This window comes from Bos javanicus, chromosome 7 (genome assembly GCF_032452875.1).
Source record: "Bos javanicus breed banteng chromosome 7, ARS-OSU_banteng_1.0, whole genome shotgun sequence".
NCBI lineage: Eukaryota > Metazoa > Chordata > Mammalia > Artiodactyla > Bovidae > Bos > Bos javanicus.
Genome location: NC_083874.1, coordinates 71,726,743 through 71,742,069, shown reverse-complemented (window position 1 = coordinate 71,742,069; position 15,327 = coordinate 71,726,743). Strand labels below are relative to the sequence as shown.

Sequence of the window (15,327 nt, the reverse complement as noted above, 5' to 3'; positions counted from 1 at the left end):
GTCAGAGAAGTTAAGTACTTTGTCCTAGGCAATAAACTAGTCATTGAAAACCTGAGAATCCAATTCAGGTCTATGTTTGTGCAAAGACTCCTAATCCCTGGGAGTCTTTAGGCCCTTCCCCAAGACACTTAATGCTCTGGCCTCTGCCTTAAATCTTTAGTATTTGGTTGAGTCCAAGATGCCAACAATCTGGTATGGAACAGTTGGAATCAGCTTCATATCTGGGATTATATAGATAAATAGATATCTGTATTCATAGATACACACATTAAAAAAAAAATGCAAATCACAGAATGGTTGCTTTACTGAATTCAATACTACTAATATTTAAAAATCCAGCCACTGTCCTGCTTATACTCCTTCAACAGCACATAACCACTTTCAAGAAAAGTTCAGCCTCCAAATATGGCGTTCAGGGCCCTTCATGATGGGACCCCTGCCTCAGACTCTCCAGCCCCACATCCCTCCTCCTCTATTCTCACCAGCCTATTTTCTGTTCCCCACATCCAACCGTGCCCCCAAGCCTTTGTCTGGGCTCTTTTTTTCGCCTTCCTTCCTCCTCATCTGCCTGGAGAACTCGTACCCATCCCTTAGACTCAGATCAACTGTCACCTTCTACCCAGAACCCTCCCACCTGCCTGGTCTCTGAGTAGTTACAACAGCATGTTTATCCCACTCTGTTCTAGGGTTACTATGTATCATTCTCTACCCCTTTACTCTGTTGGCTGAATTTCTAAAGGGACCTTTTTAACAGAATCCTGGCTTTGCCCTGAGAATGAGACTTGTCCTAAAGATTCCCCCCAGTAAAAACTACACTCTCTCCATCCTCTGGAGAGGGAGTATCTATCCTTTCTTCCAGACCATTCTCCTCTCTTCCTCTGTAAAACCTCTGCAGCTCTGAATCTTGTGTTCTCAGACTAGACCACCCACCACCTTTTGTTGTCACAGTCCTTTTCCCAGCATCACCCCTTTTATTCCTTGAATACTTAGTTCCTGGCTTACTGTTCTTCTCTGCAGTACCAGATCAGTCCTAATTACTGGTGATTCTGGTATCTATTGTTGACCCTTCCAATATCCTGTTCACGCATTTCCTTGATTTTCTCGCCTCTGATGAGCTTGGTCTCTATGCCACTCCACCAGCCTCTCCTATGGTCTCACCCCAGACCCTAGACCTTGTCATTACCAATCACTAAAACCCCTCAAAATCTCAGCTTTCAAGCATTCCATTCTCCAAGTGAGGATGCGGCATGGGGGAGGAGGAGGGACAGTGAACAGAGGCTTGGGTTCCCTGCCCACTGTAATCCTTGCTCCCGCTTGCCCAATCCCCTGGCCTTTTCTCACTTTGTCAGACTCACTTGGCTAAAACATACATTTCTCAGTTAAAATCAGGTCTCTGCCTGTTCTGTCCCTATACACTGAGATCTGAAAGGGGCTAGAGAAAAATATAACCATACCGACTAATCACTGTCAAGTCATGACCGTGAACATCAGTGGCTCCCATTGCTAGTCCACTCACTCTTCCACCCACACTGAGAATTCTTTCATGCTTCTGCCCCTCACTGCAAACCACAAGTCCCCATCCCCCTTTTCAGCACTTGACTTTGCTTCTCTAATTCATTAGAAAACAGAGGCAATCAGATAAGAACTTCCACAAATTCCACCCCGATTCACGCAGGTGCACCTGCACCCACGCTCTCACCACCCTCCTGAAGTCATGAGGCAGGGGTCCAGAGACCTTGCCCTGGCCACCCAGGGATTCCAGAGGCTGCGGCACTGCTAGAGCAAGCCAATTCTTTCTCTCCTTGTGCCACATCCTCCCTGGATGGGGAGATGCCACCAAGACAGAATAAACTGTGCTGGGGGTGCGGATCTCTTTTATTTTGTTAAATTGGAAATTTAAATTATTCTTTTGTGCTTTGTACCAAAGTAGAGGATAAAGCCCTTGATATGCAATTATTTCAGCAAACAAAAGGCTGGGCATCCCTGTATTGTTCCTCCAGTGGATGCCTATTTATCTGGCTTCTACTTATTTCAAGTACAGTGACCCACAGAAGACAAATAAAATAGGATTTGAAGATTTGAAGTCCTTAATGTGTTGTGTATTTACTTGGATTTACAAAGACCAATTGTTCAACTCAATCAGTAAAAATGAAATCTTATTCAGTCTTTTCCCTTGTAATCATCGGAGGATCTCAAAAGTGAGTGGGAAGTATGTGTGGGGAGGGAGCCGGATGGGTGGCAATGCCACTTTCTGTCAACTTCTTTGAGAAGTCTTCACTTGCCCCAGACAATTTTTTGAAAAAGAGTACTCTGTAGGATTGTTCTCCCCTCCCTTTCCAGCCCAGACTATTGACAATTAAATTCCCACTTCCACAGTTCGTTAGTTAAAGCTATAGGAGAGAATCTTCTTAGAGTATTTCTGTTTTAATTGACCTTGAGAACTTACCATCTGCCTTGGCATTTGCAAGTGCTTTATGTCTGATATTTGAATCTTTAAGCTTCATAAGACAGGTAGTATTGTACCATCATCCCCATTTACAGATTTGGAAATGGAGGCTTAGATCAATTCAGAGGTCAGCCCAAGGTCTGTAACTACTGAGTGAGGGAGCTGAGAACCAAACCCAGGCAGTCTGACTTCTGGGTGTGTGTACAGTGGGTGTCACAACACTTTCCATTTTCCTCTCAGAGATTTAATCCTTCATATTCTACAGTCAATTTGAAACAGGAGGGAAGGGGGCAGGGCACAACTTTTAAAAGAATGGCATAACCCAAGGGTCTCCGGCATTGTAGGCGGACGCTTTACCGTCTGAGCCACCAGGAAAGTCTAACCCAAGGATACAACATAAACCAATTAGAACCAAGTGGATCCAAGATGGCAGACAAGTCCACTTTGACTAGACCTTGATCCTCAGTCAGCAAGCTAAATGACACACCCAGAGGGGCCATGACAGTTCCAAGGCACTATCAAAAGACCAAAAAGTGAGCAGGGACCCAACTCCTAAAAATCTCCACTCCTTCCCCAAAATAGTTGGAATAATCCTCCCACTCATTTGTCTATGAAATTACCCAGCCCATAAAAGCTAACCATTCCACATTTCAGGGCCCCCACACTCACCCTCTGCGATGGCCCACATTCTGTCTGTGGAGTGTAATCCTCTCCAAATCTGAATAAATCCACTTCTTACCTATCACTTTGTCCCTCACTGAATTCTTTCTGTGAGCAGATATTAAGAACCTGAATTTCATCATGTCCTGAAACCAGGTACCATGGGATTTAGCTGGGTTCAAGTCCTGGTCACATGGGTTTGAGTCCTGAACTGGGTTTTGGCTGGGTTCGAGTCCCAATCTGAGGCAAATGGTTTCACATTGGATATTTCAAAGGGAAATGCGGGACTTCCCTGATTGTCCGGTGGTTAAGAATCTGCCTGTCAACGGAGGGGACGTGGGCTCGATCTCTGAAGTCCAGGAAGATCCCACACGCCTTGGGGCAAGTAAGCCCATGCACCACAACTACTGAAGCCCATGGGCTGGAGAGCCAGTAATTCACAACTACTGAGCCCATATACTGCAGTTACTGAAGCCTGTGCACCTAGAGCCCACAGGCGCACAGGTGGCTTCTCCACAACAGAGAGAAGCCACAGCAATGAGAAGCCTGTGAGGCACAACTAGAGAAAGTCTGCATGCAGCAACAAAGACCCAGTGCAGCCAAAATTTTTTTTAATAAATTAATTTTTTTTAATGGGATGAATGGAGTTAAGTTTCACTGAGAAGATAAAAGTTGAGTTAGGTCATATAGAATGGATTGCCTTACTCGGGAATAGAAGTAGCTGTCAAAATGTAAATTCTGCTGATGGAGAGGTTGCATTTTAAATTCTTACTGGCTAACATACTGGCAAAGACAGAGTGACTCCAGCCTCTAAGTGGCTAAGGGAGGTAGTCTAAGGTGGTGGTTTCTGCAGTGAAAGCTGCCAAAGTTTAAAGCCAGGCTCTTCTTACTGTGTGATCTTGGGTAAGTTACTTAACCTCTCTGACTCTCAGGTTCTTCTAGGTAAATGGAGATGACAATAACAGTAGTTACTTTCCAATCAAGTTGTCTCCAAGTGTTCATCAAAGAAGCACCATTAAGTTTTGAATGCAAATACAGCATAAGAGACTGAATATACAACAGCCTGTGCTGTGCTTAGTCACTCAGCTGTATCGACTCTTTGCGATCCCATGAACTGTAGCGTGCCAGGATCCTCTGTCCATGGGGATTCTCCAGGCAAGAATACTGAAGTGTTTTGCCATGCCCTCCTCCAGGGTATCTTCCCTACCCAGGAATCAAACCGGGGTCTCCAGCATTACAGGTGGATTCTTTACCAGCTGAGCTACCCGGGAAGCCCATAGAACAGCCTAACCCTATGTAAAAATAGAACTCTAGACTACCATCTCCGGAGAAGGCAATGGCACCCCACTCCAGTACTCTTGCCTGGAAAATCCCATGGAGAGAGGAGCCTGGTAGGCTGCAGTCCGTGGGGTCCCTAAGAGTTGGACACGACTGAGCAACTTCACTTTCACTTTTCACTTTCATGCATTGGAGAAGGAAATGGCAACCCACTCCAGTGTTCTTGCCTGGAGAATCCCAGGGATGGCGGAGCCTGATGGGCTGCCGTCTATGGGGTCGCACAGAGTCGGACACAACTGAAACGACTTAGCAGCAGCAGCAGCAGCAGCCTACTACCTCAACCAGGCCTAGAAACCAACTCATTATCTAGGGAGCCCATGAATCCAGCCCACTTATTATTTATAAGGCAGACTTGTACAAAGTCAGACCACTATCTCTAGAAAAAAATTCCATGAAGCCAAACAACAACTCCTGTCACTAGTAGCCCAAAACAGGCAGAATTGATTAATAACTGGCAGCTTCATTAAAGTTTGGCCTTGCTTCCAACTTAGAAAACCAGAGAAAGCCAAATATGCACCCTTAACCAATCACATAAGATGTCCTATCTCTAGCTGCCCCCCACCCCTTGAGAACTTCCCCACACTAACACCATCCAATCAGGGCAAACCTAAAGTCTTCTCTTTTCTCCACTACAAAATCTTCCCATTTCTCTGCCTGCTTTTGAGTCTCAGCCAAAACCCAAGTGATGGCAGTTGGCTCCCTTGTTACAGCAAGCTGTGTACAGATAACCTTCACCTGTTCTCACTGGGTTGGTCTTTATTTCCATAAACATTAACTGAACTCATTCAAGTTATAAATGATGGAGACATAGATCAAAGTGTAACAGTGAAGATAGTACTAGGCATATACCCTGAGGAAACCAAAATTGAAAAAGACACACGTACTGGAATGTTCACTGCGGCATTACAATAGCTAGGACATGGAAGCAAACTAGATGTCCATTGACAGATGAATGGATAAAGAAGCTGTGGTGCATATATACAATGGAATATTACTCAGCCCTAAAAAGGAATGCATGTGAGTGAGTCCTAATGAGGTGGATGAACCAAGAGCCTATTATACAGAATGAAGTAAGTCAGAAAGAAAAAAACAAATAACATACACCAACACATATATAAGGAATCTGGGAAGATGGTACTGATGAACCTACCTGCAGAGCAGCAGTGGAGTCACAAACATTGAGAACAGGCTTATGGACAGGGCTGGGGAAGAAGGAAAGGATGGGCTGTATGGAGAGAGTAACAAGGAAACATATATTACCATATGCAAAACAGACAGCCAGTGGGAATTTGCTGTATGACTCAGGGAACTCAAACAGGGGCTCGGTAACAACCTAGAGGGGTGGGATGGGGAGGGAGGTGGGAGGGGTGTTCAAGTGGGAGAGGACATAGGTAAACCAATGGCTGGTTCATGTTGATGTTTGGTAGAAACCAACACAATACTGTAAAGCAATTATCCTTCAGTTAAAAATAAACAAAATTTTTTTAAGTGATCATATTCAGAAAAGTTTTTAAGGCAGAACCTTCAAAATGTAAGCAGAAAAGGAAAGTGAGAATCAAGCTCTAGCCTGAACATTCAACTAGGTAGGCAATAGTGACAAGTGGAAAGCTGGAGAAGGCTGGAGTACGTACATTCTCAAATAGGAGAAATAAGGCCCCTACACACACAGTAACATAAATAGCTCCAAAAATCTTCTCTATCTCAGAGACCATATCTGCCAGCCCAACATGTGGACAGAACAGCATTTCTTTGGATGGAGATGCCTCTACAGTGTTAGTTCATGAATATCTATGAACTCCCACTGCCCCCTACCACCCCATCAACTTCCCAGATCAAAAAAGAATTGTTTACAATCCCCTGATTCACTTTTCACTTTCACGCATTGGAGAAGGAAATGGCAACCCACTCCAGTGCTCTTGCCTGGAAAATCCCATGGAGAGAGGAGCCTGGTAGGCTGCAGTCCGTGGGGTCGCTAAGAGTTGGACACGACTGAGCGACTTCACTTTCACTTTTCACTTTCATGCATTGGAGAAGGAAATGGCAACCCACTCCAGTGTTCTTGCCTGGAGAATCCCAGGGATGGGGGAGCCTGGTGGGCTGCCGTCTATGGGGTCGCACAGAGTCGGACACAACTGAAGTGACTTAGCAGCAGCAGCAGCAGCAGCAGCAGCAACTGATTCATGAAATTACACCCTTGAAATTGGCTTCAACCACAATTAAAAAGTTAATAAAACAGTTGAATCTCAGTTTTTTTTTTTTTTTGAAGTATGTGTATATCTGGAAGCAAATATAGCAAAATGTTAACCACATTTGTTATCCCTGGATAGTGATATTCTAGGTGATTTAAATTTTCTTTTCAATACATTTTTTAATTTCCTAAGCCTTTCAAAACGAACAAGACTTTTCTTATTAAAAAAAAAAGTACATGTCTTAAAAATGGGATCTCTGTAAATCAAGAATGCTTCAATTTTTTGAAAAAATGAGACCTCAAGGATAGTTAACAAATTAAAAGCTGTCAGTCATTTATTCCTTGTGCTTCTGGTATGAATAAATAGTGTGTTTATCTCCATTCTATTGCGGTGTGTAGGAGATATGAGAACTGGAGTGGGAGGTGTCAAAGGCATCCCCCTTTACGCCTCAATAGGGCCAGAGGCACAAGGAGGAATGTATTCCCCAAACATTCCACAACATGACCAGAGACAGCCATGCCTCTGCATGTATGTGAGAGACAGTGGACACAGAATTCAGCCCAGAGACAGGAGCTGAGAGATACAAATATAGGCAGCATTTCCAAACTGTTTCAGTGGGGTCACTGCCCGCCTAAGAACAAGGAACAGACTAGTTTTTAACTAAATAACTGAAGCGTTTGAAATGCAAACAGAGGCAAATTGAGAAGCAGACACCCAAAAGTACGCTGACCAGGGCAGATTCAGCGCTGACCAGACCTCATGGACAAGTCCTGGACTTGGAGAATCACCAAGATATGTGGCCGGATTTTGTTACCAAGGTGAGAAGAAGTGAAATGATTTCAGGCACCATTCCCTTCTCCCAAAACAGAAGGAGAGAAATGTCATTGCCCAGTGCCCACTCCCAATTCCACAGGTCTTCTGCTTCAGGAAGTTTAAATCTTCACTTAATTCCACTCATTCTTGGCTAAACTGACAAATAAATCTGTTTACTCTGGCATCTAGCAAAGAGTAGGTCCCTCCTGGGTTCAGGATTTCAATACTCAGCAGTTTGGCTGGCTGATACTGGGAGGTTTGATGGTATGGAACAAGACTTCTCTTTCCTAGGATAACTTCCTCTTGCAGTGTATACATAGGAAATATACAGATGGATGAACCCTCAAAGAATGAAGGACCCAGAACACTCCAGAAACCCATATTCCTTCTAGATAGTAACAATTGAGGAGTACTTCAGATTTTTTTTTCATCATATTCACATACTAAGCCAAATTTATCCAACTTGGAAATAAACTACCATGATAAAGGTATGTCTTTTCAGTATCATTGTTTTTAACTCATCAGTTCAGTTCAGTTCAGTCGCTCAGTTGTGTTCAACTCTTTGCAACCCCATGAACCACAGCCTCCAGGCCTCCCTGTCCATCACCAACTCCCAGAGTCCACCCAAACCCATGTCCATCGAGTCGGTTACACCATCCAACCATCTCATCCTCTGTTGTCCCCTTCTCCTCCTGCTCTCAATCTTTCCCGGCATCAGGGTCTTTTCAAATGAGTCAGCTCTTCGCATCAGGTGGCCAAAATATTGGAGTTTCAGCTTCAACATCATCAGAGGAGTATTAATTAGGACTTTCTTTGATTTTGCCATTCTACTTGTTTAGAGAACAAACATTGTGAAAATAATGACAACTTGCAAATTTCTATCCCAAAAGTTACAATTTCATTGCCCTGTAGAACATTAACCAATTTTGTATCTTTTAACAAATTCATTTCCAGGTCCATCCATACAGTTTGACTAACATACTATATAAATGTTTCTTAAATTTTCTTTTGGAATCAACTCTATCTTCTTTGAATAAAATCTTTAAATGTTTTTTGCCTTTTGTATAATTCATGTCATAGAGAAAAACTTTTCCTTGACCCTCTTATATTCAGTTCTTGGGGGCCTGCAAATTAAGCTCAAAAGAACAGATTAGTAAGCAAAGAAATAGATTTAATCATGGACGTTCATAAAAAAGATGCAACTCAAAGGGGTTTATATACCATCTTAATCAGGGAAGAGGAGGAGAAGGGCACTTCTGGGGACAAATGACTTTTTAGAAAGAGAGGGAAGAAAGGACACTTAGATATGGGGGATAGAATAGTTTTGTAGCAATGTCTGCTTTGGTGTGGTGCCAGCTTTACATCTCCAAGAAGATTAGAGAGTTGTTCCCAAGGAGGGGATTTATGAGAACTGAGCTCTTTTGAGAGCTTTTAGGCAGATAAGCAATTTCAGGATCTCAAATGCTTCAGCGCAAAATAAGTTTTATGCAACAACGGTATACTCTGGACTTCTTCATCCCTTCATATGTTTTAAATTTTCTGAAATTTATTCCCCATATTGTAGGACAGCAGAAGAGCCACACCTCATCAGGATCAGAGCCAGACCCTACAGCCGGTTCTGACACTACGGTTCTTCCCACACTGCCAACCTAAACAACTGCGTGACCTTGAACGAGTCACTTTTTGTCTCTGGGCTCAGCTTCCTTACATATAAATTAGGTCATGTGGAAGAGATGATCTCTAGTTTCTTCTAGATCTAGCCATCTTTGCTAAAGTTAATTACTTGGCAAAATGATAAAAAACAGAAAAAAAAAAAAAAACAGGCCTCATTGATCTTCAAGTCCTCTTTCCATTCCGCCCCCATTCCTAATAACATAACCTCATACGTGAGGTCTTTTCTGCCCAGGCAGAAGCCCAGAGTCATGAATTTTCTCTCTCCCCACCAACACTAAACTAATCTATGTCCTGCCCACCAGGAAATCTTTCCAGCAGGGAACCTACTCATATTATAAACTATAAAGTAATCAGTAGCCAAGGCACAAAGCTATTAAGAGGGGACGTTCTCATATACAAACACATATCCTCTTTTTAAAAAAATATCCGTATTTCTCTTTCAAGAAAGTAAAATTTTTACTCAAGTGAGGGGTGGAATCTCACTCAGGCAGTGTGACAGACAAGAGGGGTAGGCTTGTGAAAGCAGGAGAATCTTACTACCACTGTATCAAATGTATTTGGAGGGCAGGTTTTTGGTCAAAACAGACCAGAACAATGTCCTGGCTAGCCCCAGGCCCCATGCTATACCAGCTGTTACACATTTTGAATATCACCTTCGGGTTTTTGGCTTGATGCAAAGTCACATCTGTCTTTAAGTACATACAACAATGACAAAAATTTCTGCATCTGCTACTAGTCATTCATCTTTTCTGACCCAAAATGTAACATTTGCACTTGAACACTGCTGTCAAGATGATTAGACTTGATTCTCGTTATTTTTCATTAAATAGAAAATAGACGCTTGTGTATTTTTCTTTTCACTTATTAATCTGTCCTACTGTTTCTACACTGAAGATTTCTTTGATAATAGAATTTAAATTATGAAAACAACTGAATTCAGAAACTCTATTAAGAATAAGGAATAAGCCACCGTCCTGATTCTTGCAATGAAGCTTGTCTTTTTAACGCTCATTCCCTCCTCCCTGGTAATTAAAAGACAAGCATTTACACCAGGAAAGCCTGGGGGTGCGCATGTTTTAGAGCAGAGGAGAACCAGCAGGACACTTGTTGCCGCTGCCGCTGCTGTGATAACACAGCATGTCTTGACTCGTGGGACAATCATTTCAACATCATTTTTTACAAAGATAATGATTCTTCTTCTGGGTTAGCATCATATCTCTAGGGACTCTCCTGGCCCAGACAAGACACAGTACACGTGGTCAAAGATGCATGTACAACCGTGACTCTTAGCCCCAGTCTGCACATTAAAATCACCTGAAGACCTTTTTAAAAATATTCATGCCTGGGCAGCACTCAGGCCAATCAAATCAAAACCTCGGGTAATGAGATCCAAGCACAGGAGTAGAAGAGCTGATTAGAAAAATGCTGAGTGCCAGCTATGCCACGTTCGAGGCCTGAGGCTGGGAGTGGACGGCAGCACTGCCTGGACAATCTCATCACCGTTAACACTGAGGAACTGGGTGCGAAGGTGGGGAGGGGAGTGGGGAGACTTTGTATTTCCTACTCCTGATGATAGAAGAGAATAAACCCTTTACATTTGGGGAGAACAAAATAGGAAAGGTGATTCTAACACGCAGTCAGAAGTGTAAACACCTGAGACAGAGGAGTAGTCACTGAAGCTTTGCTTATAGAAGGAAAACAATACAAACAAGCTAGATTTTATTGATTGATTGATTGGGTGTGATTAATTATGACCCATTCACACAATGGGTTAATAACCCAGTCGTTCAAATATATATATATAAGGCAAATCTATAGGCATTGGGTGGGCTTCCCAGGTGGCTCAGTGGTAAAGAATTCCCCTGCCAATGCAGGAGACACAGGAGACATGCGTGGGCTTGTTCCCTGAGTCAGAAAAATACCCTGGAGTAGGAAATGGCAACGTGATCCAGTATTCTTGCTGGGAAAATCCCATGGACAGAGGAGCCTGGCAGGGTCCGAAAGAGTCAGACACGTTTGAGTGACTGAGCACACATAGGCACTGGGCAAAACCATTCTCTCCATCAATGATTTGGGCACAATAATTAAGGCCTATAAGTTTGGGGGGGGGGCGGCTATAAAAATGTTAGAGACCTGAAAAGATTGTTGATTACAAAATACAAAAGTAAAACTACAATGTTACAATGAATGTTTATAATATCATGCCAACTTCAGCAATTATTAGGTTTAGTATTCATAAAATTATTACATTTGAAAACAGATGGTAAGCTCTATTTTACCTCAAGAATTCCCAAGTAGGCATGGTTAATGGTTCTCAAAACGTGGTTCCCAGGTCAGTGACATCAGCCTTATCTGAAAACTTGCTAGAAATACAGACTTCTAGTCCTCACCTCCAACCTATCAAATCAGAAACTCTGGAAATGGAGCCCAATTCTCTGTTTGCACAAGCCCTTCAAGTGACTCTGATACAAGCTTAAGTATGAGAATAACTGTGCTAGGTGATTACCAAAGTAAAAGGATAATAATCTTACAGAATAAAATCTAAAATAACCAATCATAAATAATAAATACCAATCATAAATAATAGTCAAGCAATTCACGAAGCACAATTTGAAAATTATTTAAAAAATTTCTTTTGAGAAAAATATATATAGCCTCAAAAATTTAAACATAAAATTACCACATGATCCAGCAATTCCACATCTAGATATATACCCAAAAGAATCAAAAGCAGGGACTCAAACACATATTTCTTTAACAGTGTTCACAACAGCATTATGCACAGTAGCCAAAAGGTAGAAAAAACTCAAGTGTCCATCAACAGATGAACTGCTATCCATATATATATATAATATATATACACACACACACACACACATACACAATGGAATATTATTCATCCTTAAAAAGGAATGAATTCTGATACATGCTAGAACTTGGATGAACCTCAAAAACACTATGCCAACTGAAGTAAGCCAAAAACAAAAGGAAAATTTTGTATGATTCCACTTATACAAGGTATCTAGAATAGGCAAATTCCTATAGGCAAGAAGAAGAATAAAGATTACCAGGAGCTGGGGAGAAGGGAGTGGGGAAGAGGCAGCTCCTGTTTAGTGAGTACAGAGTTCCTGTTTGGGGTGATGAAAAAGTTCTGGAAACGGACAGTGACGTGGCGGAGGTGCACTAGTGGTGGAAAGTCTGCCTGCAGGAGATATAAGAGACACAGATGTGATCCCTGGTCAGGAAGAGCCCCCAGAGGAGGAAATGGCAACCCAACCAGTATTCTTGCTAGGAGAGCAGAGGAGCCCGGTGGGCTATAATAGTCCATGCGGTTGCAAAGAGGAGGACATGACTGAGCATCTGATCTGAGCACAGCACATGGGTATACAACATTGTAAATGTACTTAATGGCACTGAATTGTGCACTTTAAAATGGTCAAAATGGTGAATTTTATGTTGTATATATTTTACCACCATAAAAACTGCAAGCTCTAAAACCAGGAAAGCCAGTAACAGAATTTAGTCCGAAGGACTGAGAACCAGGGGAGTCCAGCATTAAGTTGCAGTCCTAGTCTGAAGGCCTGAGAACGAGGAATGCCGATGTTTAAGGGCAGAAGACTGATAGCCCAGCCCAGGAGAAAGAACAAACTTGCCCTTCCATCTGCTATTTATATTAGATAGGCCCTCAATAGATGGACAATGCTCAGTAGTATTGGGGTGTGGGGGCGATCTTTATTCAGTTTACAAAACCAAATGCTAATTTCCTCTACAGACACCCAGAAATAATGTTTTACCAGCTGTCCAGACATCCCTTATCCCCATGAAGTTGACACATAAAATTTATCATCACAGATGGTTTACTTACCATCTGTAAGCTTGGTCTATAAAATCCTTGAGGGTAGGGATCATTGTTCTTGAGTCTCCAAGACCTAACACAGCACCTAAATTGCAGCATTAGCTAACAGTAAATGAATGAACAAGTGAATAAGTGATGAGCAAGTAAATGAATAAATGTGTAAATAAATGATTGCCTCATAAGTCATTAGGTCATCACATCCACTGAGATTATGTGCAAAATTCTGTGCATACATGAATTTTCCAGAGAATGGGTTTATATCCATTATCATAGTATCAGTGGAATGCATGACCCCAAAGTGCTCAAAACCACTGGTGTAGAGATGGGATGAAGATGGAATAGAAGATTTCTCACAGATGGCTGCTGGCAAGTATTTCAAACAGATCAAATAAAAGTGGGCCAGGGACTTCCCGGGGGATCCAGTGATTAAGAATCTACATTCCAATGCAAGGGACACAGGTTCGATTCCTGGTTGAGGAAATAAGATACCATATGCCACAGAGCAACTAAGCCTGTGAGTCACAAAGGGTAAGCCCACGTGCCCTGGAGCCCGAGGCCCACAGTGACTGGAGAAAAACCCATGCGCTGCAACAAAATCCCCACACACCACAATGAAGATCCTTGTGCTGAACTAAGACTCAATGCAGCCAAATAAACAAATAATTTTTTTTTTAAGTGAGCAGCATACAAGCCGACAAGATGACATATCACACTGAGGACAAACAGGAGTGTGGAAATCGGAGTTTACTGAGTGGAACCTGTCATTAGATGAACATTCCTCTTTGCGTCCTTGAAGCTCACCGATTTTCTGATTTCACAGAAAAAAAATGCACCTACCATTATCCTGATTGCAGTGCTGGCAAACACTAGCTAGACACAGATGCTTCCAACTTACAGAAATTTCCAGAAAAATTTGTATTTGGAACACCTCAAGCCTCTGCTGAAAGAAAAGCCAGGTGCTGATGTAAGGAAGAAGATCCTACTGGATAACAGAGGTCAAATACACACACATGATTATTCCTCAACCTCTGGGGAGCTTACAGTTTCATGGAAGAGAAAGATACTCTTCTGCTCAACTTCCAGTAACAGTGAGAAACCTCAGGAGACTCATCAGATGTTCCGTGAGGATATAGGAGAACAGGATCTTCATGGGACTAAAAAGCTAAGATCATTCTGGAAGGCCCTGAGCTCACCGTGTAACCTATCCAACCTTACCCCAGGGTCAGTACACCTTCCCTCAGCTCAGTTCAGTTCAGTCGCTCAGTCATGTCTGATCCTTTGCAACTCCATGGACTGCAGCACGCCAGGCTTCCCTATCCATCACCAACTCCCAGAGCTTGCTCAAACTCATGTCCATTGAGTCAGTGATGCCATCCAACCATCTCATCCTCTGTCGTCCCCTTCTCCTCCTGCCTTCAATCTTTCCCAGCATCAGGGTTTTTTTTTCAAAAAGTTAATTCTTAGCATCGAGTGGTTAAAATATTGGAGCTTCAGCTTCAGAATCAGTCCTTCCAATGAATAATCAGAAGTGATTTCCTTTAGGATTACCTGGTTTGATCTCCTTGCAGTCCAAGGGACTCTCAAGAGTCTTCTCCAGCACCACAGTTCAAAAGCATCAATTCTTCAAGGGTGCTCAACTTTCTTTATGGCCCAACTCTCATATCCATACAAGACTCCTAGAAAAACCATAGCTTTGACTAGATGGACCTTTGTTGGCAAAGTAACACCTCTGCTTTTAATATGCTATCTAGGTTTGTCATAGCTTTTCTTCCAAGAAGCCAGTGTCTTTTAATTTCATGGCTGTAGTCACCATCTGTAATGATTTTGGAGCCCAAGAAAATAAAGTCTATCACTGTCTCCATTGTTTCCCCATCTATTTGCCATGAAGTGATGGGACCAGATGATCTTCATTTTTTGAATGTTGAGTTTTAAGCCAGCTTTTTCACTCTCCTCTTTCACTTTCATCAAGAGGCTCTTTAGTTCCTCTCCCCTTTCTGCCATTAGGGTGGTGTCATCTGCATATCTGAGGTTTTCGATATTTTTCCTGGCAATCTTGATTCCAGCTTGTGCTTTATCCAGCCTGGCATTTCACATGATGTACTCTGCATATAAGTTAAATAAGCAGGATGACAATATACAGCCCTGATGTACTCCTTTCCCAACTTGGAACCAGTCCGCTGTTCCAAAGCCAGCTTTGACTGTGGCTTCTTGACCTGCATACAGCTTTCTCAGGAGGCAGGTCAGGTGGTCTGGTATCACTACCACCCACCAATCTAACACCCAGGTATAGGCCACCAAGAAACTATCACATCGATTCCTAAGAAGACAAAGTTGGGAAAGTTATTCTCCAA

The 15,327-nt window shown here is 42.5% G+C and overlaps 2 long non-coding RNA genes across 2 annotated transcripts in view; both read right to left on the bottom strand.

The window, feature by feature from the left end:
- LOC133251599 (uncharacterized) overlaps positions 1-15,327 on the bottom strand; it is a 155,073-nt gene that overhangs the window by 73,712 nt on the left and 66,034 nt on the right. The gene's annotated exons all lie outside the window — the stretch shown is intronic.
- The window catches only part of LOC133251598 (uncharacterized), a 30,822-nt gene continuing 21,836 nt past the window's right edge, over positions 6,342-15,327 (bottom strand). Inside the window, exon 3 of the long non-coding RNA XR_009737700.1 lies at positions 6,342-14,652. This is a non-coding gene — a long non-coding RNA (uncharacterized LOC133251598). The remainder of the gene's footprint in view (positions 14,653-15,327) is intronic.